The sequence below is a fragment of the Myotis myotis genome, unplaced genomic scaffold (genome assembly GCF_014108235.1).
Source record: "Myotis myotis isolate mMyoMyo1 unplaced genomic scaffold, mMyoMyo1.p scaffold_m19_p_24, whole genome shotgun sequence".
NCBI classification, from domain to species: domain Eukaryota; kingdom Metazoa; phylum Chordata; class Mammalia; order Chiroptera; family Vespertilionidae; genus Myotis; species Myotis myotis.
Window position 1 is genome coordinate 2,300,037 of NW_023416329.1, and position 26,627 is coordinate 2,326,663.

The following is a 26,627-nucleotide window of genomic DNA, read 5'->3' on the forward strand; positions in this document are numbered from 1 at the left end:
CTCTCTCCCTTTTTTTTTTTCAAAAGAAGTGTCTATACTTTGTTTCTAGCCTTTCTCTTCCAACTGTCATGAATCCTCTCATTCTAGGCTCTCCCACGCAGCACTCTGCCTCAACTGCTCTTATGAAGGCTACCCAGGACTCTCCCTTTCTCATCCTTGAATTATTTGACCTGTGAACAGTGTTTGACCCAGATGGTTACTTATTCTGTCCTCTGGAGACACTGTCTTCACTGTACGACTGCCTACTCTCCTTAGTTTGCATCTCAGTCTTTTTTATCCTGGTGTGCCTCCAGGGCTCATTCGTATCCCTCTTTTTTTAGCCATACTTATTCCCTTGTTGATCTTATCTGACCTTAAAACTTTGAAACTGTGTGTGTATTGATAATGCCCAACTTTTAATCTCTACCCTGAACCCTTTCTTAGAAATGCATATTTACACTCTATTTAGATGTCTAATAGGCAGCTGATATGCTTGTACTTTTTCTTAAAAGGAACTTAACCATTCTCTCCTCACTAACTTAATGTGTCATGCTTAGATTGTAGTATTCTCTTGTCTGAGAATACCACAAAGGCAAAAGCAAAATTATTTTCTTCTACTTTAAATATCTTACCAATCAACAAATGATTTTTGGCCTAAGGAGTGAGGTAGAGCTCAATTTCTTTTAAAGCCAATGGGTAGCCAGTTTTTCAAAGTCTTAATTGAATAGTCAGTTTTTATTTGGTTGAAATATAATCTTTATCATCCTGTGAATGATATAAGGGTTAAAAATTACAAATAAAAACACCATCTGCTGATTGCATTATAGATTTCATACTTTAAAAATAGATGTAGCCCTGACCGGTTTGGCTCAGTGGATAGAGCATCGACCTGTGGACTGAAGGATCCCAGGTTCGATTCCAGTCAAGGGCATGTACCTTTGTTGTGGGCACATCCCCAGTAGGGGGTGTGCAGGAGGCAGTTGATCGATGTTTCTAACTTTATCCCTCTCCCTTCCTCTCTATAAAAAAATCAATAATATATATATTTTTAAAAGATATAATCTCAATTCAGAGCACAACCATGTGAAGTAGAATAACTGATACTGGGTTAAAAAAACAACAACAACAAAAGAAAGGAATAATTAGCCCTGGCTCGTGTGGCTCGGTTGGAGCATCATTCCATACACGGAAATATTATAGTTTCTATTCCTGGTCAGGGCACATACCTAGGTTGAGGATTTGATCCCCGGTCCAGGTTTGTGTACAGGAGATAAGTGATCAATGATTCTTTCTCTCTCTAAAAACCAATAACATATCCTGGAATGAGGATTAAAAAGAAGAAATAAGCCCAGCTGCCATGGCTCAGTGGTTGAATGTTGACCCATGAATCAGGAGGTCATGGTTTGATTCCTGTTAAGGGCACGTGCTGGGGTTGCAGGCTCGATCCCCAGTGTGGGGTGTGCAGGAGGCAGCCAATTAATGATTCTCATCATTGATGTTTCTCTCTCTCTCTCTCTCTCTCTCTCTCTCTCTCTCTCTCTCTGTCTCTCTCTCTCTCTCTGAAATCCATAAAAATATATTTTAAAAATAAATACAATAAAATAAAGGAATAATTAGACAAATTGAATAAGAGCATAGAAATAGAGTAGTTTTTTCAATTTGTGTAATAGACCAGGAACAACACACCAGTGGAAGAAGGGGTCACGAATTAATGCTTGGCTACTTGGATTTTAGTTTGAAAAGAATAACTTTTACACTGTCAAAACCAATAAAACTAATTTTCTTAACATTTTTTTTTCCATCCTTACCTGAGGAGGCTGTGTTTTTCTTTGAATCCAGAGAGAGAGAAAGTGAGAGGGAAGGAGGGAGGGAGGGAAAAAAGGAGGGGGAGGGGAGGTGAGAGGCAGAGAGGGGGGGGAGGGAGGGAGGGAGGGAGGGAGGGAGAGAGAGAGAGAGAGAGAGAGAGAGAGAGAGAGAGAGAGAGAGAGAGAGAAACATAGATCGGGTTCCTCCCTTTTGCACTCTGACTAGAGATTGAACCCGAAACCTAGGCATGTGACCCGACTGGAATCAAACCTGCAACCTTTCAGTGTACAGGACAATGCTTCAACCAACTGAGCCACACTGGCAGGGCACCAATAAAATAAATTTAAAGTGGAAGACAGCAGTGGTGTATGAAATATATTATTGGTTGGAAGCTTTTAATCCAAAATGAAGTATACAAATTCGTTTGTAAGTACTTAGATTAGAATTAAAAAGCAATGAACAGTTAGTTTACATGGGTAGAAATATTTAATAAATCATTGCAAGTAAAAATACTATCTATGTTTCATCCCAATTAAAGGCATGGGGAAGTGAAATAACCCCAAGGTTACACTGCACATCTATTAAACTGGCATAGTTGCGTGATAGACTAAATAGCACAGTCTCATAAATTGCATCAATCTTAGGGGAAAAGGATTTGACTACAGATGCGCTTTAGGGGAAAGGTAAGTGGTGTACCATGGGCCTGAAGGTTTGGTCTTAAGTTTTCCGTTTAGTGATGGCATACTATATCCCTAGTCTACCTAGGGTTTGTTTCAAGGACCCTATGCATAAGATGAATAAACTAGTGGACTCACAGAAAAATTTCCTAGTGCTTTTTTTGGTTATTATTACTTTTGCATTAATGAAATAAAAATTTTCAAATTTTTCATTCCATTAGTGCATACATTGAATCAAATGTGTTTCATGTAAAATGGGGAATGGAAATGAACTTTTCTATTGGGCTGAGTAGTGTGGGGTGAAAAACCTGTAGGCTTCCTCTTATCACTAGCTTCATCCTAAGCCTGTCTCATTTTATTATTCAGACAATTGAAATACAAAAAAGTTGTTTACAAGTGATATTCCTTCCCGCCAGAGTTTAGGCGGCAGTAGTGTAGAGCCATGGTCGCCAGCCGGTGGTCTGCGGACCACTGGTGGTCCGTGAGGTCCGAAAGGTTGGCGACCACTGGCCAAGAGCAGTATTTAAACATTATTAGTCTTGGGTCTAAAGTGGAGAGACAGACTCCTGGAGGTACACAGGTACATGGATAGTTTTAAATGAATCAGTTTCCAGACCCTAAACTCCCATATGTGCTCTTTCCTAAAATTGATTTTCCTGTGAACCAGTCTTTCAGGTAGTTTCTTCTTTCCCACATCCCTTTCCACTATTGTCCTTTTCCATTTTACAAAAGAATGGGTGGCATAACTCTTCCCCCTGACCCTATTCATACCACGATGTATCTGCCCTGTGGTGGAAGTACCTCAGGAGAAAAAAGGATAGCAAGACAATTCCAAGACACCAAGACAGTGGTGCTGGGACAATTGGATATCAATTGCAAAAGAATGAAGTAGGACCCTACCTCACACCATATACTGTATAAAGGTTAACTCAAAACAAATCAAAGATCTAAATGTAGGAGTTAAAACTATGAAACTCTTAGAAGAAAACAGGTGTAAGTTCTTGGGTTTCTTAGATATGACATTAGAAGTACAAGCAATCAAAGGAAAAAATAGATAAGCTTGACTTCATGATTAAAAACTTATGTACATCAAAAAACACTATCAGAAAGTGAAATGATAAGCCACAAAATGAGTGAAAACATTTGCAAATCATATGCCTGGTAAGCAAAGGGAGAGTCCTTTGCTTAATAATATAACAACCAGATACATAAAGAACACTAGCTATGTAAAGAAATATGTATAGTTCTATAAAAGAATAAATAACTCACAGAATAAAACACCCTGAATTTAAAAATGGACAAAGGATCTGAATAGATGCTTCTCCAAAGATGATGTACAAGTGTTCAATAAAATAGATAAAAGATAGATAAATTGCCCTAACCGGTTTGGCTTAGTGGATAGAACGTTGGCCTGCGGACTGAAGGGTCCCGGGTTCAATTCTGGTCAAGGGCATGTGCCTTGGTTGTGGGCACATCCATAGTGGGGAGTGTGCGGGAGGCAGCTGATCAATGTTTCTCTCTCATTGATGTTTCTAACGCTCTATCCCTCTCTGTAAAAAAATCAATAAAATATATTTTTAAAAAAGATAGATAAATGGTCAGTATCATTAATGATGAGAAAAGTACTAATGAGAACCACATGGGATTACACTTCACACTCACTAGGATAGCTGTAATACAAATACAGGTAAGTGCTGTAAGGATGTGGAGAAATGAGAACCCTTAGACACTGCTGTGGGAATGTAAAATGATGCAGCTGCTTGGGAAAACAAACTAGCAGTACCTCAAAAAGTTAGACATGGAGTTACCACGTGACCCATCAATTCCACTCCTAGTTATATACCCAAGGGAATTAGAAATATGTTAAATTGCGGACAGATCATGAGAATTCTCGCTTCATATTACACAGCATTTTACAAAGTGTCATACTTTAAAATGATATTAGCTTGTAAGAACATGTAGTAAGTAACTTCAAAATGCAATGGGTATTTAATTTTAAAGCATGCTTTTAACATTTATGTAAAACATTTTTTGTACTCGTTCAATAGAAACTTATCTGGCCACTGGGTAAAGCTAGCAGTAAAATTACTGGTCCACAATGTGTTAACACAAAACTTGTACATGAAAGGTCATCTTCCTATATAATAAAAAAGAAATATGCAAATTAACTATCCCTCTGCTACGCTCACCAGCCAATTGGAGTGAGTATGCAAATTAACACAACAAAGATGGCGAGCCTGTGGGCAGTGAGCACATGCACAGGTGCTGAGTGGCTGGGGGCAGGCATCCTGCCCCGACTGATCCGGGAGGATGGGCAGCATGCCCAGGGGCTGCTCCAGGCCGGTGTGCAGCGCATGGAGGCAAGGAGCGGCCGTGGTGGGGCAGACGCCTGGCTTCCGCCCCACCCCCTCTGGGCAGGTGAGCAGCATGCTCCAGTGTCCCGCCCCGCCCAGGCTGCTCCCAGCCTGTGGGCAGTGCACAGGAGCCTCTGGGCAGGGGAGGCGGGCCAGCGGAGGGTGGCCTTTACTCCCACATGGCTGCAGTGGCAGCCGTGAGCGTGCCAAGTGGAGCCTGGGGGCCGAGCTGAAGTAGCACCTGCAGGCCATCAGTGCTGAGGAGTGGTTGCCCAAGCCCCGCCTCCTGGCCCAGAAGGTGCGCGATTGCAGGGACAGCCACCGTGGCGGGCCAGACTGACGTCTTCCTGGCCGTGCCACAGGGGTTTGTGGATCTGCAAAGCCACAGGCCTCCGTTGCACACATCCCCCCCCCCCCCCATGTGTGAACATCCCCCACCGCACTGTCACCCTCGCACGCCTGCAACATTCCTGGACCAAGGCACGCACAAGTTTCCCCCCCCGTCCCTCCGCCGCACTTCCATCAACCCCAGCATGCCTATGTCCCCCACCGGATGTACACACCTCCCCTCCGGCATGCTCACGTCCTTTGGAGAGTGTCTGGGTGTTCTGGGTGCTGAGGGTGGGCGCCTGTGAGATGACACTGAGGGGGCAGAGTGGTGATGCTCTGTTCCCACGGAGGCCAGTGCAGCGACGAGATTGAGATCACCTTTGTGGGGCTAATGCAGGTGCTGAGGCGGGAGCAGGTGGAGACAGACACACCTGGTGGGCGTGGGCAGCCCTCGCTGAGGTGCCTTCGGTCAGCATTCAAAATTTGGAACCCAGAGGAGGCGAGGAGTTCCGTCCTCTCAGTGACACGGTGGGATAGTTGGGGTGACTGCAGAGGAGGAATGTGTACTTTGGGTGCTGGCACCCATGAGCAAAGGCTGCCCTGACTGAGCCTTGCTCGCGTGGGTCCTAGTGCACTCCTGCCAGGCAGTGGGTGACAGGTCATGCTTTTCCGAGTTAATGAGAGAAAACGTTGATTCTCCCGCTGCCCGTGAAGGTGGAAAGTGAAGTGGGGAGACATGCGGGGAGTGAGCGAGGTTCCCTGTCTGGGGGTTCCAAATCCCCTGTTGGTTCCTTTCACCGCTGACCAGAGATATACAAGGTGTCCCCCCAAAATGTATACACACTTTGAATACATACTAATTCCAATGGGTTTAAACATGAAAAGAAACAAAAATGGAGCTGTCATCTGTTAAAAGTGCGGGCACAAACAGGCAGTCGGACATTTCCCGAGGGGTCCTGGATTGGAGAGGGTGCAGGCCAGACTGAGGCGTCCCCTTCCCCCCTCCCCCCCCCCCCCCCCAATCCACGAATTTCATGCACCGGGCTAGTAGTATATAATAAAAGCCTAATATGCTAAGTGTCTGGTCAACTGGTTGGCCGTTTAACCAATCAAAGCGTAATATGCTAATGATATGCTAAGGCCACTCAACTGCTTGCTATGACGTGCAATGACCACCAGGGGGCAGACACTCCGACTGGTAGGTTAGCTTACTGCTGGGGTCCAGCCAATTGGGACTGCGTGAAACAGGCCCGGACACACCTGGAGCCCTCCCGCAGTCCCTCGGCCTGGCCTGTGCCCTCTCGCAATCTGGGACCCCTCGGGGGATGTCGGAGAGCCAGTTTCGGCCCAATCTTGCAGGCCAGGCTGAGGGACCCCCCTGGTGCACAAATTCATGCACTGGGCCTCTAGTTACTTATAACAGCCAAAAAGTGGCAGTAACCCCAGTGCCCATCAACTGATAAAGAGATAAAATATGGTCTATCTATACAATGGAATATTTACCCATGAAAAGAAAAGACATACTCATGCTACAACATGGATGAACTTTTAAGACATGCTGAGTGAAAGAAAGCAGTCACAAAGGACACCATATTATATGATTTCATTTTTTGAAATGCTCAGAATAGGCAAATTCATAGAGAAAGAAATTAGTGAACTAGGTGGAGTGGGGAGGAGTTGGGTGTGTTTGCTAATGCTAATTACTAGGTTCTTTTTTTAAATGGTGATAAAAATCTTCTGGAATTAGATATGGTGATGGTTGCACAAGTTTGTGAATATGCTGGGAACCACTGATTTGTACACTTTAAAAAAATTTAATTTTATGGTATGTGAATTATTTTCCCCAAAACAAACAAAACCTCAGGGGCCCCTGGCAGTGGCAATTCCAAATTTTAATATTGAGAAAAGTGTAAGTAGTTCTAATCTTTGGGTAACAAATCCATTGATGGTTTCCAATTTTCTTCCAAGAAAATTGAAAGATTTTTCAATTCCAGTATTCAAAAATAATGAATTTGTTAGCTGCTAAGTTATTAAACATATTTTTGATGGTAAATCACTATGGGAATTTTCAATAAAAAACGCAAAAGGAATTTTGAAAATTGTGCAACACTACTGCCAAAATTCCTTCCGTTCCTGTTTACCTCTTTATATGAACAAGCAAACACAAAACACAAAAACCAAAAGGAGAAAAGTGGGAATATGCTGATCATCTCATTTTAGCAATACTTATTCAAACATTGAAATGAACTGACTTTAAAAAGCCTCATCCATCTTTTTTAAAAAAATACATTTTTTAATTGATTTCAGAGAGGGAGAGGATGAAATAGATATAAACATCAATGATGAGAGAGAATCATTGATCTGCTGCTTCCTGCAGGCCCCTCCTAGGGATCGAGCCTGCGACCCAGGCATGTGCCCTTGACCAGACTCGAACCCGGGACCCTTCAGTCTGTAGGCCGATGCTCTCTCCACTGAGCCAAACCAGCCAGGGCCTTCATCCATCTTATTAACAAACACATTATCAGTAAAATTTCTATATCTAATGTTAATTACTTGTCAAATCTTTCATATGTCATTTAAATCAATTGTATATATGAATAATAATGATAATTGAATCGCAAATAATTTTTAAACACTTAGAAGCTTACTTATGGTCAAAGATAATTGTTAAAAGATTTCTGTTTAAACTGCAGACATGTATGACCGAGTGATTAATAATAGACATAAAAATATGACATACAGGGCAAATGGAATGATAAGAGGAGCTCAAAGAGAAAAACAACAACTATGTGAAATTGTTTTAAAATGGATCATGGTGGATGTCAGATCCCAGTGTTTGTATTCTCTTGAACAGATGAGTCATGCTACTGATTTAGTTAAAATGTTGATATTTACAATATGCCAAAAATCATGTTCTTTGCAGTTATCTGACTTTTGAAAAATTTTAGATGTTAACTTAAAAATATGTGAGGAATTATGTAGGTTTTCACAATTATATCTGGGGATACTGGAGCCAGAAACACTAGTGACCAGTAGTGAGGTAAGTCCCAAGTTAGAATTGTCTGTCACTTATTGGTTGTGTTACCTTAACCTCTCTAAGCAGTTTTCCCATAACCAGAAACAAAAAAATTTTTCCCTGGACTGTGGTGAGAATTAAATAAGATCAGATAGGAAAATGTTTAGCATAGCACCTGGCACTTAGTACTAGTCACTAGCATTTATTGAATGATCCTATATAATAAGAGCCTAATATGCAAATAGACCAAATGGCGAAATGACTGGTAGAATGACCGCTCGCACAACTGGTTGCTATGACGTGCACTGACCACCAGGGGTCAGACATTCAATGTAGGAGCTGCCCACAGGCCCCAGCCAGCCAAGGTGGTTGCCAGTGGGGGGGGCCCCCCATCGCCCCACCGGTCACCCCACAGATCGGCCCTGATCGTGGCCAGGCATAGAGACCGTACCTGTGCACGAATTTTGTGCATCGGGCCTCTAGTTACTATATAATATACCAAGCACTTTTAAGAGTGCTTTACACATGTTCTCTTTAATCTTCCTCAAATCTATGAGGTAGAAATTGTTTCTGTTTTGCATAAAGGGGTTAAACAAGATGCTCACACTCTGGAGAGCAACGTAATTTACTAGTTAATTGCACTAGCTCTGAAGCCCAAATAAGGGCATTTGAATCCTTGTCTTGGCCACTTGTTAGGTGTGTTACTTTGCTAAGTTACATAATGGTCTGTGTTCAGTGTACCCATTTGTAAAATGGGATGGTAATGGCGCTAAGTCAAGGACTAATGTTCATTATTACTATGTCTAGCAAATATTCTTTGCGTTATATTCAGCACTCCAGACCCTCTTCAGTAGCCTGCTGCCTTCTTTCTGAAAACCCTTCTGCTGCTTCTGTTGGATTGATCCCATTCTTTTTTGGTCACCACTGCAGTTTCTTCCCCAGTTATTCTGTGTCCTTTGATGCTCCCTTGACTTTTGCATCTGCACGAATGCTAGTTTGGACAAGGCAAAAGAAAGTCAGTTGGATCTGTGCTTTGGGATTTCAGAATTTTGTATTTACATTTGACTTGCTGGGAAAGGAGGAAGAAGAGTTAAAAGGTGCTATTGGGCCAGAATGTCATTAGCAACAAAATCACATCCAGGTGTATAGTGACAGGTACCTGTGTTTTTATTTCATGTATAGGTGGGGCAGGATGTCTTATCTTTTTCTTCTTTCTCTTTTTTTAATCTTCACCCGAGGGTATTTTTTCTATTGATTTTAGAGAGAATGGAAGGGAGTAGAGACACAGAAAGAGAAACATCGATGTGAGAGAGACACATTGGTTCTCTCTTGCATGCACCCTGACCAGGGCTGGGGGTGAAGCCTGCAACTGAGGTACATGCCCTCGACCAGAATTGAACCCCAGACCCTTCAGTCTGCAGGCTTATGCTCTAGCAACTGAGCCACACTGGCTAGGGCAAGGATTTCTGATAATACATTTGCTCACTGACAGATTGTTGTTTGTTTTGTAAGACAGTTTTCATTTAATTTAAAATATATAGAATAGTCAATTCTCTTAGTCCATTCAGGCTTCTGTTACAAAATACCATAAACTAGGTGGTTTATAAACAACAGAAGTTTACTTTTCACACTCTGGAGTCTGAAAAGCCCAGAATCAGGATGCTGACAGATTAGGTGTCTGGTGAGTGTCTGCTTCCTGGTTCACAGATGGTGTCTGTTCACTGTATCCTCACAGGGCAGAAGGAGCAAGGGAGCTTTCCTGCATCTCTTTAATGAAGGTTCCAGTCCCATTCATAAAGGCTCCACTCTGGTAACCTAATCCGTCTCCTCCCAAAAGCTCCACCTCCAAATCATCACCTTGGGCGTCAGGATTTAACATGACTTTTGGAGGGACACAAACACTCAGTCTATAGTAGTCAATTATATGTATGGTTGGTGTAGTAGTTTCCTATTGATGCTGTAAGATAAATTTGTGCTGTTCAAACTACTGAGTTTGTGGTTTGAACAGCACAAACTTTATTACCTTACAGGTCAGTAGGTCAGAAGTCCAACACAGATTTCATCAGGTATCAGTGGAACTGCATTTCTATTCTGGAGGCTCTAGGGGAGAATTTGATTCTTAGCCTTTTCTGGATTCTAGAGGCCAACCACAATCCTTGGCTCTTAGCCTCCTTCCTCCTTTTCTTCAGAGCCAACAAGGTCTCATCTCTCTGACCCTTTGTCATTTTTTGTTTCCTCTTTCTAACCACAGCTAGGAGAGTTCTTTGCTTTTAAGATCTCATGTGATTAGATTCAGCCCAACAGGATAGTCTCCCCATTGAAAGACTTGTAACTTAATTATATCTGCAAAGTCCCTTTTTGAACCTCGTCCAGCAGGGTCAGTGGTGAACCTTGAGGAGGGTTGGTGAAGGATTAAAGAAAACTGACAAGAGAATATAGTTGGGGCCAGGTTGATCACTGCACCTGGATGAGGACACAGTGACACAGCCTGTAAGCTGAATCTTTATATTTTGTAGTCAGATCACACAAAGCAAAAATAAGAGAATGGTCAATGCCAAAACTGGTTTGGCTCAGTGGATAGAGTGTCGGCCTGCGGACTGAAGGGTCCCAGGTTCGATTCCGGTCAAGGGCATGTACCTTGGTTGCGGGCACATCCCCAGTGGGGAGTGTGCAGGAGGCAGCTGATCGATGTTTCTCTCTCATCGATGTTTCTATCTCTCTATCTCTCGCCTTTCCTCTCTGTAAAAACTCAATAAAATATATTTTTAAAAAAAGAGAATGGTCAAGATGTTTACAGTGTTCTTACAAGTTTCATATCTACTACTTTCCTGTTGTTGCAATTCTCTGCACTCTATCAAGCTTTGTTTTGGCAGCACTCGCTGCACCTCCTGCAGCCCACATCCCTCAGCTACCTAGGGATGGCTACAAGGTCAGACTATTAGGTCAAGCTTACATACAACCATAGCCTTTGGCTATAATTGTCCTGGGAAGGCTTTACCCTCCAAGCTGGAACTTGTATGTGGCTTTGCCACAAGAGGACCGGGCCCTCTCATCAGTCCGAGGCTTGATCCTGTCCAAATGCTGTAAGCCGCTCTCCACACCTTTTGCCATGCAAAGTAACATAGTCCCCTGTTCCAGGGGTTAGGGCATGGGTGCCTTTGAGAGGAGCATTATTCTGCTAACCACAGTTGGCTTCAATCAGTTACATAACATTAAACTGTTCATTTTGTTTTGATAAATTTTGGTCAGTGTATGGACTGTTGTAGTGGTCAAGTGGCAAGATTTGGAGTTGGGCCGGTTGTGGATTAGCATAGTGACCTTAGGCAGTACTGAAATGGCATTTTGAAAGGTTAAATTGCTTTCTAAATGTTGCCATGGAGGAGGAGAGAAGGAAAGCGATCAGGTTACACATTCTTTGTTGCAGAGCCTACCCTGCATTTCAGGCTTGGAGACTAGCTGGCGAGGCCGGAGTCTGCATTCTCCAGTGTCTCATGCTGCCCTGCTTAGGGAGCAAGAGACAGACATTTTCCCTGAGAGGGCCCCCAAAAGAGAACTATTTTAACAAGTACTTATAAAAAGTTACATTTTAGCCGAAACCGGTTTGGCTCAGTGGATAGAGCGTCGGCCTGCGGACTGAAAGGTCCCAGGTTCGATTCCGGTCAAGGGCATGTACCTGGGTTGCGGGCATATCCCCAGTGGGAGATGTGCAGGAGGCAGCTGATCGATGTTTCTCTCTCATCGATGTTTCTAACTCTCTATCTCTCTCCCTTCCTCTCTGTAAAAAATCAATAAAATATATATATAAAAAAAAATTCACTTTAAAAAAAAAAAAGTTACATTTTAATATTGAACTTAAACATAAATTTAACTCAAATTAATACAGTGAATTAAATTTAGAAAGCTTTTTAAATTTTATTTCGAGAAAGAATAACTTTCTTGGCATAAAATGACATGGACTGTTTGTATGTTTCAGAAACTTGATGATAAAAATGTCCCCATGTCAGTTACAGTATTTCCTTTGTTCTGTTTCCTTGCTGTTCTTAGATAAATGAAGATCTTAAAAAGGTTTTTCACATAAACACTCATAAAAATCTCAGTGCCACATTCTTAGTGTTAATTTGATCATTTTATGTTAATTTTCCCCAGTTCAGATGTAGTTAGAATATAAGCCTTTAAAAAATTTTGGTTATTAAAATTTGAATGAGGATTTAAGAAGCTTAAGCATTATTTGTAAATTTATACCTCTGTTAAACATTATCAGTCCATTAAAAAGTATTAATGTTTTCCTCATTTGTATTACTGTTCATCAATTTGTATAATACTTTCTGGAGAAAGTCACTATAATTAGTAATCAGATTATGTCAGAGAAAATAGGGTCACATTTGTATCAATCTTTTTAGTACTTTGGGAGAAGGTGTCATATTTTCTAAACAGACTATTTGTCCCAACATACTTTTTCCAAAAAGAAAAGCTACAGCTTATAAAAATTAGTGGTTGGACATTGGGACTTGATGTTCTGTTTTGGCCTGTTTATATAGGTTTTATTCTCTTTAGCTCTTGAGTTTTAAGTAATTTACATATTTTTGCTCAATAATATGATAGTGTATTTGGCTTTCTGTGTTGTGGTCCTTATTCTCCAGTCTTGTCTGTGCTTCTATTAATCCCTGCCTCCCCCCTTCTTGTCTAGATCTTCTTGGTAGGTTCAATCTAAGTCTTACTTTCTCCAGGAAGCCTCTTTACTTTCATCTGGGCTCTTGGTTATTTCTTCCTTTTCTGTGCTCTGTAGGGCTTAGAATGCCACTTTGTACTGTTATTTTTCTTCCCAAGTATTTGTTCTCTATTTCTGATTTGATTTAAAATATTTTCATTAGCTACCGTTTGCTTACCTCTCATATGCTAAGTACTGTGTCAATATCGTGGATCTTTAAAATAACCTGGCAGGTAGGTTTTAGCCTATTCCTGGGGAGAGTGGAGGTCAGTTACACTGTGCCGGAGCGCCAGTCACGTCCTTTTCTCTTAGCTGCTATCACACATGCTGCATACCTCAAACATAATTAGATTCTGAATAAATATGGGGTGATTAAATGACTCATACCTTGTTTGGTTTGTTCTTTCTCTTAAAGGTGGTTTTGGGAAGGGGCGAGAGAAGCGGAGCCTGGGATTTGTGAATTTTTCACTTTTTTAAATCACATGTCATTGTCAGGCACCATCATAGGCTTTAGTTCTTTTAAACTTCCGTGTGTAAATATGGACCTTGTTCCAAAAAAATTGAGGTGTGGCTCTCTATATTGTTAAACATTCTATGACTGCATGAAGCAGGGAAAGTTATTTGAAAGTGACTAGGGAGAATAGAGCATGCTAATGTAGGATGCTGTTATTTAAATCATTAAGTGAATAGATTTATATACTCAAAAATTAGATGTAGATAAACCTCAAAGAAATGGGAGAAATGGAGATAAGTCTCATGATACGTTTTTTACTTTTGAATCTTTTATTGATTTGAACACTGTTTGCTATATTTATTATCTTCACATGAAAATCATAATTGCTTAGTGAGATTTGAGATACATTTTTGACACATTTTCTTAAGCATATTTTGACAATTTTGGTGTCTGTTACTTATGGGGCCAACTTTTTACTAGAAAACTATGACCCGTTTTAGTGCTTTGCTTTTGTAGTTTCCTAACCTATGTTATTTTTATGTCTTTGCAAAAACCAAGTAATTAACCCATTTATCAGAGTTTCCATACTTGAAAAATCAATATATCTTTTGCATGTTATCAATAAAAGTATATTTTTAACCATCTCTACATTATTTGATGTTATTAGTCTTGTCTGCTTTTTAAAAGAAATATATAATGTGCTTTAATTATTTTAAGTGTTCATTGAGCTTTTTTTTTTTTTTTGTAAATATATTTTATTGATTTTTTACAGAGAAGAAGGGAGAGGGATAGAAAGTCAGAAACATCGATGAGAGAGATCGATCAGCTGCCTCCTGCATGCCCCCCAGTGGGATCGTGCCTGCAACCAAGGTACATGCCCTTGACCGGAATCGAACCCGGGACCCTTGAGTCCGCAGACCGACGCTCTATCCACTGAGCCAAACCGGTTCGGCTCATTGAGCTTTTGACTTAAGTCCTGGTAAGGGTTTTACTTTTTAAAATACTTTACTTTTTATTATTTATTAGAGGCCCGGTGCATGACATTCGTGCATGGGGTGGGGGGGGGGTGGGGGGGGTGGGGGGGGTCGGGGGGGGTCCCTCAGCCCCGCCTACGCCCTTGTGCAGTCCGGAAGCCCTCGGGAGATGTTCACATCCCTCTTGCAGTCCGGGACCCCTCGCTCCTTACTGCCCGCCTGCTTGCTGCTCCTTAGCACTGCCGCAGAGTGGGAGAGGCTCCTGCCACCACCACTGTGCTTGCCAGCCGTGAGCCCGGCTTCTGGCTGAATGGGCACTGACTGCCAGGGGGCAGCTCCTGAGTTGAGCATCTGCCCCCTGGTGGTCAGCATGCGCCATAGTGACTAATCGTCCTGCCATTAGGTTGATTTGCATATTAGGCTTTTATTATGTAGGATGTGTGTCTTATAGGGAAATGAATAATTTTCATTCATTTATTTATTTATTTATTTATTTATTGCTTAAAGTATTACAAAGGGTATTACATATGTGTCCTTTATTTTTTCCCTCGCCCTTGACAATCCCCTGGCCTCCCCTACCCCCCAGTGTCTTATGTCCATTGGTTATGCTTATATGCATGCATACAAGTCCTTCGGTTGAAATGAATAATTTTTAAAACATCAAAATTGCCCTGGCTGGTTTTGCTAAGTGGTTAGCGCATCGTCCCTTGCAATGAAGAGTCTTGGGTTCAATTTCCAGTCAGAGGGCTTGTGGGAGGCAACCACTCGATGTGTTTCTCTCACTTCCTTGTCCCTCAAACCCCCCCCTCCCCGCCCACTTTCCTCCTTTCTACTCTCTCTGAAAAGCAGTGGAAAAAATATTCTCATGTGAGGGGGAAAAAGCAAAACATCAAAATTGACTTAAACATAGAAACTTATGCTAGGTTATATAAAATATAAATAGAATTATGTATTTATAAGGTTTAATATAAGCCTTCAGACTGAATATTTTTAAGGAGCCTCTTAACTGGAACACAGCCGTTTGTCTTTCTGTCTTCTGAGTATATTGAGATTTTGCACAATAATGTCTTTTTACTTAAACTTACACACCTTCGTGGAGTTATTATCTATACCCCATTTAAATTTCCTTTGTAATACTTATCATGATTGTAATTAAATTACAGTTTGTATGAACCTTTCATTAAGATCTGCTTCCATTCTTAGAAACTGTCAGCACTTCGTGAGGAGAGAATCTAAGTGGGCTCGTTGTGTTAGTGGCCTAGCCCAGCGCCCCGCATTGTAAGTAACGTGTGTGGCAGCAGCTGTGATCTTTTTTTTTTTAGTCCTCTTTAATAAAAATGGTTTGGTTTTTGTAAAACTTTTTAGAGGAAAAAACATACCAACCAAAAAGCAGAGCTGACTTCAGTATTAGTTGTCTTAAAAACAGCTATGACTATTTCAATGTTTGGAAGATCTATGAAACTGATCAATTTAAGGAGTTGAAATTAAGGTTCTAGCTATTTTTTCAACACCTTTTGCATTTTTGTTAGTGACTTAAGATGGTTATAATTATTCTTTTGGTTTTTTTTTAAGGTCTGTCATCTTCATTTTATAGATGTGGGTACAGGAGTTCAGAGAACTAAGGGTACTTGCTCAGTTGCTAAATTCATGGTGAAGCAGTGTTTGGATCCAGATCTGCAAACTTCAGACCAGGGCTCTTCCCTATGGATCTGCGGGGTCAGGATTACCTGCTTGTACTTATTCTTGATTGATGGTACCTGTCAAAAGAAGAGGCTAACCATTTTTGTTTGATTCCAAATGCTGAGAAACAAACACTGAGAACTTTGTGAACTCTATCGCAGGTTGTCTGTGAAATGAGATTATTAAATACTAGAGGCCCAGTGCATGAATTCATGCACAGTTGGGTTCCCTTGGCCTGGCTGGCGATCGGGATTGATTGGGGCTGGCCGGCTGGGGGGAGGGACTGCAGGAGGTTGGCTGGCTATGGGAGGTTGGCTGTGGGAACACACTGACCACCAGGGGGGCAGCTCCTGCGTTGAGCGTCTGCCCCCTGGTGGTCAGTGCACGTCATAGCAACTAGTCATTCGGTCGCTTAGGCTTTTATGTATATAGATTCCTTGTTTTGGAGTTGTCTGACATTTTTTCATTGTTAGATTTACTCTTGGCCTGGTGCATGAAATTCGTGCATGAGGGGGTGTCCCTCAGCCTGGCCTGCACCCTCTTCAATCTGGGACCCCTCGGGTGATGTCCCTCTCGCAATCCGGGACCGCTGGCTCATAACCACTCACCTGCCTGCCTGCCTGATTGCCCCTAACCACTCTGCCTGCCAGCCTGATCGCCCCCCCAACTGCCCCCCCTGCTCTCCCCGCTGGCCTGCTCGCCCCCAACTGCCCCCCCCACCCCCGGCCATCCTGCTCGCCCCAACTGCCCACCCTGCCGGCCTGATTGCCCCTAACCACCTCTGCCCCAGCTCAGCCACCATGGCTTTTTCCAGAAGGACATCCGGAAGGTCTCCCAGTCTAATTAGCATATTACCCTCTTTTTTTTTTAATTGTTTCATTGCTTAAAGTATTACAAAGAGTATTATATATGTCTCCTTTTTTTATTCTCCCCTTGACCTTCCCCTAGCCTCCCCTACCCCCTAGGGTCTTGGGTCCATTGGTTATGCTTATATGCATGCATACAAATCCTTCGGTTGATATCTTACCCGCCCCCACAACCCTCCCCGGCCTTCCTGCTGTAGTTTGACAGTCTGTTCGATGTTGCTCTGCCTCTGTATCTATTTTTGCTCATCAGTTTATAATGGTCTTAATTATCCATAAATGAGTGAGATCATGTGGTATTTTTCTTTCATTGACTGGCTTATTCCACTTAGCATAATGCTCTCCAGTTCCATCCATGCTGTTGCAAATGGTAAGAATTCCTTCTTTTTTACAGCAGCATAGTATTCCATCGTGTAGATCAGTGATGGCGAACCTTTTGAGCTCGGAATGTCAGCATTTTGAAATACCCTAACTTAACTCTGGTGCCGTGTCACATACAAAAATTTTTTGATATTTGCAACCATAGTAAAACAAAGACATATCTTTTATATTTATTTTATATATTTAAATGCCACTTAACAGAGAAAAATCAACCAAAAAAATGAGTTCGCGTATCACCTCTGACACGCGTGTCATAGGTTCGCCTTCACTGGTGTAGATGTACCACAGTTTTCTCATCCATTCATCTGCTGATGGGCACTTAGGCTGTTTCTAGATCTTAGCTATGGTAAATTATGCTGCTATGAACATAGGGGTGCATATATCCTTTCTGATTGGTGTTTCTGTTTTCTTGGGATATATTCCTAGAAGTGGGATCACTGGGTCAAATGGGAGCTCCATTTTTAACTTTTTTAAAAAATATGTATTTTATTGATTTTTTTACAGAGAGGAAGGGAGAGGGATAGAGAGTTAGAAACATCGATGAGAGAGAAACATCGATCAGATGCCTCCTGCACACTCCCTACTGGGTATGTGCCTGCAACCAAGGTACATGCCCTTGACTGGAATCGAACCTGGACCCTGAGTCCGCAGGCTGATGCTCTATCCACTGAGCCAAACTGGTCATGGCCATTTTTAACTTTTTGAGGAAACTCCATACTGTCTTCCATAGTGGCGCACCAGTCTGCATTCCCAACTGCAGTGCACGAGTGTTCCCTTTTCTCCACATCCTCTCCAGCACTTGTCGTTTGTTGATTTGTTGATGATAGCCATTCTGACAGGTGTGAGATGGTACCTCATTGTTGTTTTAATTTGCATCTCTCGGATGATTAGTGACTTTGAGCATGTTTTCATTTGTCTCTTGGCGTTCTGAATGTCCTCTTTTGAAAAGTGTCTATTTAGGTCCTTTGCCCATTTTTTGATTGGATTGTTTATCTTCCTTTTGTTACGTTGTGTGAGTTCCCTATAAATGTTGGAGATTAAACCCTTATCGGTGATAACATTGGCAAATATGTTTTCCCACGCAGTGGGTTTTCTTGTTGTTTTGTTGATGGTTTCTTTTGCTGTGCAGAAGCTTTTTATTTTGATGTAGTCCCATTTGTTTATTTTCTCTTTAGTTTCCACTGCCCTAGAAGCTGTATCTATGAAGAAATTGCTTTGGCATATGTCTGAGATTTTGCTGCCTGTGGATTTCTCTAATATTTTTATTTTTCCCCATCTTATGTTTAAGTCTTTTATCCATTTTGAATTTATTTTTGTGTATGGTGTAAGTTGGTGGTCTAGTTTCATTTTTTTTGCAGTATTTGTCCAGTTTTCCCAACACCATTTATTGAAGAGACTGTCTTGACTCCATTGTATGTTCTTGCCTTCTTTGTCAAATATTTTTTTTTAAATATATTTTATTGATTTTTTACAGAGAGGAAGGGAGAGAGATATAGAGTTAGAAACATCGATGAGAGAGAAACATCGATCAGCCGCCTCCTGCACATCTCCTACTGGAGATGTGCCCGCAACCCAGGTACATGCCCTTGACCGGAATCGAACCTGGGACCTTTCAGTCCGCAGGCCGACGCTCTATCCACTGAGCCAAACCGGTTTCGGCATTCTTTGTCAAATATTAATTGAACATATTGGTTCGGGTCGATTTCTGGGCTCTCTATTCTATTCCATTGATTTATATGTCTGTTCTTGTGCCAGTACCAGGCAGTTTTGAGAACAGTGGCTTTGTAATACAGCTTGATATCTGGTATTGAGATCCTACCTACTTTCTTCTTCTTTCTCAGGATCGCTGCAGCTATTCGGGGTCTTTTTTTATTCCAGATGAATTTTTGGAGTGTTTGTTCTAGGTCTGTGAAATATACCGTTGGTATTTTAATGGGAAGTGTGTTGAATTTATAAATTGCTTTGGGTAGTATGGACATTGTAATGATGTTGATTCTACCAATCCAAGAACATGGTATGTTCTTCCATCTGTTTATATCTTCCTCTGTCTCTTTTTTCAACGTCCTGTAGTTTTCTGAGTAGAGGCCTTTTACCTCTTTAGTTAAGTTTATTCCTAGGTATCTTAATTTTTTTAGTGCAATGGTAAATGGGATTGCTTTTTTCGACTCTCTTTCTGTAAGTTCACTATTGGTGTATAGAAATGCCATAGATTTCTTGGCGTTAATTTTCCTGCTACATTGCTGAATTCATTTATTAAGTGTAATAGTTTTTTGAAGGAGTCTTTAGGGTTTTTTTATGTACAATATCATGTCATCTGGGAGTAAGGACAGTTTTACTTCTTTTCCAACTTGGATGCCTTTTATTTCTTTTTCTTGTCTGATCGCATTGGCTAGTACTTCCAGTACTATCTCGAACAGGAGTGGTGAGAGTGGGCATCCCTGTCTTGTTCCTGTTCTTAGGGGAAATGGTTTTAGTTTTTGTCCATTGAGTATGATGTTGGCTGTGGGTTTGTCATAGATGGCTTTTATTATGTTGAGGTATGATCCTTCTATTCCCACCTTGCTGAGAGTTTTTATCAAAAATGGGTGTTGGATTTTGTCAAATGCTTTTTCTGCATCAATTGATATGACTGTGCTTTTTTTCTTTCAGTTTGTTTATGTGATGTATCACATTTATTGATTTGTGGATATTGTACCATCCTTGCATCCCTGGGATAAATCCTACTTGGTCATGGTGTATGGTCTTTCTGATGTACTGCTGGATCCGATTTGCTAAGATTTTGTTGAGGATTTTGGCATCTATGTTCATGACGGATATTGGCCTGTAATTCTCTTTCATTTTGTTGTCTTTACCTAGTTTTGGTATTAGGGTGATGCTGGCTTTATAGAATGAGCTTGGAAGTGTTCCTTCCTCTTGAATATTTTGGAACGGAGGATAGGTTTTAGTTCTTCCTTGAATGTTTGGTAAAACTTCCCTGTGAAGCCGTCTGGCCCTGGGCTTTTGTTTGATGGAAGCTTTTTGATGACTGCTTCAATTTCTTCCATAGTTATTGGCCTATTGAGATTTTTAGATTCTTCCTGATTGAGTTTTGGAACGTTGTAATTTTCTAGGAATATGTCCATTTCCTCCAGGTTGTCTGGTTTGTTGGAGTAGAGTTGTTCATAGTATTTTTTAACAATCATTTGTATTTCTGTGGGGTCTGTTGTTATTTCGCCTCCATCATTTCTGATTTTATTTATTTGGGTCCTCTCTCTTTGCTTCTTGGTGAGCCTGGCCTATAGGTTCATCAATCTTGTTTATCCTTTCAGAGAACCAGCTCTTGGTTTCATCGATCTTATGTATTGTCTCTTTGGTCTCTATGCCATTTATTTCTGCTCTAATCTTTATTAAATCTCCTTCTGCTCACTCTGGGGTTTTCTTGTTGCTCTCTTTCTAATTCTTTGAGATGTAGCGTTAGATGATTTACTACCATTTTTTCTTGTTTTTTGAGGTAGGCCTGTAGAGCTATAAACTTCCCTCTCAGGACTGCTTTCATTGTGTCCCATAGGTTTTGGATTGTTGTATTTTCATTGTCATTAGTTTCCAGGATGTTTTTAATTTCTTCTTTGTTCTCATTGGTAACCCAATTAATATTTAATAACATGCTATTCAGCTTCCAAGTGTTTGAGTGTTTTGGGTTGTTTTTATTGTAGTTTATTTCTAATATTATGCCACTGTGGTCTGAGAAGATGCTTGGTATGATTTCAATCTTTTTGAATTTGGGGAGACTTTGCTTGTGACCCAATATGTGGTCTATCTTTGAAAATGTCCCATGTGCACTTGAGAAGAATGTATATTCCATGGCTTTGGGGTGAAATGTTCTGAAGATGTCAATGAAGTCCATCTGATCTAGTGAGTCATTTAGGATTGCTGTTTCTTTGCTGATTTTTTCTCTAGAGGATTTATCCAGTGATATCAGTGGTGTATTAAAGTCCCCTACTATGGTTGTATTGTTGTCGATCTTTCCCTTGATATTTTCCGGGAGTTTTTTTATGTATTTGGGTGCTCCTGCATTGGGTGCATATATGTTTATCAGGGTTATATCCTTTTGTTGTATCTATCCCTTTAGTATTATGAAGTGGACTTCCTTATCTCTTGTTATGGCCTTCACTTTGAGGTCTATTTTGTCCGATATAAGTATTGCTACCCCAGCTTTTTTTTTTTTTTTTTTTTCATTTCCGTTTGCCTGAAAGATATTTTTCCATCCCTTCACTTTCAGTCCGTGTGAGTCCCTTATTCTGAGGTGGGTCTCTTGTAGACAGCAAATATATGGGTCTTGTTTTTTTATCCATTCAGCCAGTCAGTGTCTTTTGATTGGAGCATTTAGTCCATTTATGTTTAAAGTTATTATTGAAAGGTACTTGATTGTAGCCATTTCTATTTTTGTGTGCCTGTTTTCTTCCTTAGCTTTTTATTTCTTCTTTTTACACCAGTCCCTTTAGCATTTCTTGCATTGCTGGCTTGGTGGTGATAAACTCCCTTAGCCTTTTTTTGTCTGTGAAGCTTCTTATTTCCCCTTCACTTTTGAATGATAGCCTTGCTGGATAGAGTATTCTTGGATTCAGTCCTTTGCTTTGCATCACTTTGTAAATTTCCGTCCATTCTTTTCTGGCCTGATGTGTTTCTGTTGAGAAATCATTTGATACTCTAATGGGAGATCCCTTATATGTAACTTTCCGCCTCTCTCTTGCAGACTTTAAGATTCTCTCTTTGTCCTGAACATTTGCCGTGGTAATTATGATGTGTCTTGGTGTGGGTCTTTTCGGGTTCATCTTGTTTGGGACTCTGTGCTTGTGTGACTTATTTCTTCCCCACCTCTGGAAGTTTTCTGACATTATATCTTCCAATAGGTTTTCTAACCCTTGTTCCTCTTCCTGTTGTTCTGGCACCCCTATTATTCGTATGTTGCTTCGTTTCATGTTGTCCCATAGCTCCCGTTGGCTCTCCTCCTGTCTTTTAATTTTTTTCTCCAATTGCAGTTCAGTTTGGGTGTGTTTTGCTTCCTTGTTTTCTAATTCGCTAATTCGGTCCTCCGCTTCTCCTAGTCTACTGTTGAAACTTTCCATGGTGTTTTTTATTGCAGCTATATCACTCTTCATTTTTTCTTGATTCTTACATAAGTTATTGATTTTTTTTTCATCCATTTCTTCTTGATTCTTACATAAATTGTTGATTTTTTCCTCCATCTGGTTTATGCACTCTAGGAGCCTTAATCTGAATTCTTTTTCTGACATGTTGCATGCCTATGTTTCTGTTAGCTGCTTTTCTGGCGAGTCCTCCTTTTCTTTCCTTTGGGGGTTTCTTTGTCTACCCATGTTTGATCTCACCGACAGATATAGATGTTGAGTCATTCAGGGGCTGCTCCTTAGGTGGCAGTGGCTTCTCGGGCTGTGGTTGCTCCTCGGGCGGTTGTGGCAGCAGCTGCTCCTCAGTTGGCAGCTGCTCCTCAGTTGGCAGCAGCTCCTCTGGTGGGTGGTGCTCAGAGCCGTGGTGGCTCCTCTGGCTGGTAGGGGAGGCTTCTCACACAGATGCTGTTCCTCAGACAGAGGGTGTGCTGATCACGAGGCTGCTGTTCCTTGGATGGGAGTGGGCTACACACGCAGCTGCTACTCCTTGAACTGGGGCCGACTGCTCACGTGGCTGCTGTTCCTTGGATGGGGGCTGGCTGCACGCTGCTTTTGTTCCTCTGATGTGGTGGGCTGCTTGTGGGGCTACTGCTCCTTGGACATGGGCAGGTTGATTACAAGGCTGCTGCTCCTCGGATGGGGGTGGGCTGCTCGTGCGGCTGCTGCTCTTCGGACGGGAGTGAGCTGCACGCGTGGCTGCTCCTCCTCAGATGGGGATGGCCCATTCACCTGGCTGCTGCTCCTCAAACAGGTGCAGGCTGTGTGTGGCTCTGCTTCATGGACCCGTGCGTGCTGCGCAGGGCTGCCGCTCCTCGGACATGGGCGGTCTGCTTGTGTGGCTGCTGCTCGAATGGGGAGGGGCTGCTCGCAGAACTGCTGCTCCTCGGATGGGGGTGGGCTGCTCACACAGCTGCTGCTCCTCGAGTTGGGCAGGCTGCTCGTGTGGCTGCTGCTGCTTGAATGAGGGCGGGCTGCGCAGGTCTGCCACTCCTCAGACGTAGACAGACTGCTCGTGCGGCTGCTGGTCCTCGGACAGGTTGGGCTGCTCGCGTGGTTGCTGCTTCTCGGACGGGGGAGCAGGCTGCTCACACAGGTGCTGCTCCTTGGACAGGGGCAGGCCACATGAGGCTGCTGCTCTTAGGCCTGGGCAGGCTGCTCGCGGGGCTGATGCTCACATGGTTGCAGTGCCCTGGACTAAAGCGTTGGGCTAGTCAGAGGGGAGCATGCTTCAGAACTCACAGGAGCCTGCACCTGGAAAGGCTGGAGACTCGGTGACCCCACAGCCGAGGTAGCAGGTCCCTGGCAGGGCTGGCTGTAGAGTCCTAGGTGTTACCTGAGGGCACCCTGGGTGGAGGTGAGGCTGGCCTCTCAGTTACATCAGCTCTCCCCTTTGAAAAGGTGAGACCTCTGAAGAAGAGCTGGCCTTCGTGTACTGTTTGCAATGGTAGCAGAGGCTGCCTAGTTAGGCTAGCCCGGTTAGCCTGTCCCCGAAGGTCCTGCGGGGTCTAACTGTGTCTCATTCACACACACACACACAGACACACACCACACCACACACACAACCACACACTCCTCTTTTGCTCCCTCGCTGAGGCCTTCTTCCTGCCTCTGTAGCTGGGTCTAGGGCAGCCATGGGCAAACTATGGCCCGCGGGCCTTTGAAATGAATAAAACTAAAAAAAAAAAAAAAGACCGTACCCTTTTATGTAATGATGTTTACTTTGAATTTATATTAGTTCACACAAACACTCCATCCATGCTTTTGTTCTGGCCCTCTGGTCCAGGTTAAGAACCCATTGTGGCCCTCGAGTCAAAAAGTTTGCCCACCCCTGGTCTAGGGTGTAATTGTCCCGTTCGTTAATGAAGTTTCCTCTCCAGGTTATGTGGCTTGCTCTCTAGCACTTTAGCCAGACAGGATAAAATTCACCTTAACAAGACATGACCCAAAGGGAACAAAGCATGAATGTACTCATGACACTGATAACCCCAATATAAGTGATCACCTGAGAAAAGAGAATTAGGGGAGAGAAAAGAGAGTACAAATGATATCTAAGAGAGAAAAAAAAGATAGGAGAGAAAAGAAAAAGGAGAATATATATATGTATGTATGTGTGTACATGTACATATATATATATATATATATATATATATAAACACCCACATATATATGTATGTATGGCAAAAACACCACAGAACCAATAGATAAACCAAACAAATACAAACACCAAACACCCAGTAAAGAGGGTGGGGGCAGAATCTGTAGAGGCTGAGCTGATATACAGGAAATAAGGTTAAGAATTGGGGAGAACCAAGATGGCGGCATAGGTTAACGCTGGAGTTTGCTGCTTTGAACAACTACTTCAAAAGTGAAACCAAAAAACGGAAGGGACATCACCCAGAACCACAGGAACGCTGGCTGAGTGGAAGTCCTACAACTAGGAGGAAAGAGAAACGCATACGGACACTCAGAGGAGGCGCAGTGCTGAAGTCAAATTCTGAGGTGCGGAGTGCGCAGAGCGGGCTGGCGGCGGAGGGCGCGGTTGGCGTTTTCAATCGGGAGGGAGTCGCAGACTCTGAGCTCCAGATCCGGGCGAGTCTTTAGGGACCCAGACTCAAACGGGAGAAGCGGGACTGTCTGGCTTCGGTCAGAGCGAGTGCAGCTTTCTCTCTGAGCTTTGCAGCGGGTGCTGGGACTCAGAGAGGCAGAGCCCCTGGGGACAGGACTGAGAGCCGCCATAACTGCTCTCTCTGGCCCACCCTGTTGATCCTGTGCAACCCGCCCCGCCCAAGCCCTGCACACAGGCATTTATCGGATAGCCTCAGGCAAATGCCAGATTAGCACCTCCCTAGAGGACAGAAGTTCTCTCACTGCTGACACAGCTGATTCTCATAGCCACTTGGCCTGGAGGTCAAACCCTCCCTGGAATTAGCTACAACAATCAAGTTTTAACTATAAGACTTCGAACAAAGACCACTAGGGGGTGCACCAAGGAAGCATAACAAAATGCGGAGACAAAGAAACAGGACAAAATTGTCAATGGAAGATATAGAGTTCAGAACCACACTTTTAAGGTCTCTCAAGAACTGTTTAGAAGCCGCCGATAAACTTAATGAGATCTACAAGAAAACTAATAAGACCCTCGATCTTATATTGGGGAACCAACTAGAAATTAAGCATACACGGACTGAAATAACGAATATTATACAGACTCCCGACAGCAGACCAGAGGAGCGCAAGAATCAAGTCAATGATTTGAAATGCGAGGAAGCAAAAAACACCCAACCGGAAAAGCAAAATGAAAAAAGAATCCAAAAATGCGAGGATAGTGTAAGGAGCCTCTGGGACAGCTTCAAGCGTACCAACATCAGAATTATAGGGCTGCCAGAAGATGAGAGAGAGCAAGATATTGAAAACCTATTTGAAGAAATAATGACAGAAAACTTCCCCCACCTGGTGAAAGAAATGGACTTACAGGTCCAAGAAGCGCGGAGAACCCCAAACAAAAGGAATCCAAAGAGGACCACACCAAGACACATCATCATTAAAATGCCAAGAGCAAAAGATAAAGAGAGAATCTTAAAAACAGCAAGAGAAAGAAACTCAGATACCTACAAGGGAATACCCATACGACTGTCAGCTGATTTCTCAACAGAAACTTTGCAGGCCAGAAGGGAGTGGCAAGAAATATTCAAAGTGATGAATACCAAGAACCTACAACCAAGATTACTTTATCCAGCAAAGCTATCATTCAGAATTGAAGGTCAGATAAAGAGCTTCACAGATAAGGAAAAGCTAAAGGAGTTCATCACCAACAAACCAGGATTATATGAAACGCTGAAAGGTATCCTTTAAGAAGAGGAAGAGGAAGAAAAAGGTAAAGATACAAATTATGAACAACAAATATGCATCTATCAACAAGTGAATCTAAGAATCAAGTGAATAAATAATCTGATGAACAGAATGAACTGTTGATTATAATAGAATCAGGGACATAGAAAGGGAATGGACTGACTATTCCTGGGGGGGAAAGGGGTGTGGGAGATGCGGGAAGAGACTGGACAAAAATCGTGCACCTATGGATGAGGACAGTGGGTGGGGAATGAGGGCGGAGGGTGGGGCGGGAACTGGGAGGAGGGGAGTTATGGGGGGAAAAAAAAGAGGAACATATGTAATAATCTGAACAATAAAGATTTAATTAAAAAAAATAAAAATAAAAATAAATAAAAAAAAAAAAAGAATT

At 42.3% G+C, this 26,627-nt stretch overlaps 1 protein-coding gene across 5 annotated transcripts in view; it reads left to right on the forward strand.

Moving 5' to 3' along the window:
- The window catches only part of BMPR1A (bone morphogenetic protein receptor type 1A), a 186,271-nt gene that overhangs the window by 41,369 nt on the left and 118,275 nt on the right, over positions 1–26,627 (forward strand). The window contains exon 1 of one of the 5 annotated variants that reach the window (XM_036355986.1): positions 14,175–14,303. The exons of the other annotated variants lie outside the window; for them this stretch is intronic. The gene's annotated coding sequence lies outside the window, so the exon portion shown is untranslated. Of the gene's footprint in view, positions 1–14,174; positions 14,304–26,627 lie in introns of those variants that run through there. 5 annotated transcript variants of the gene reach the window in all.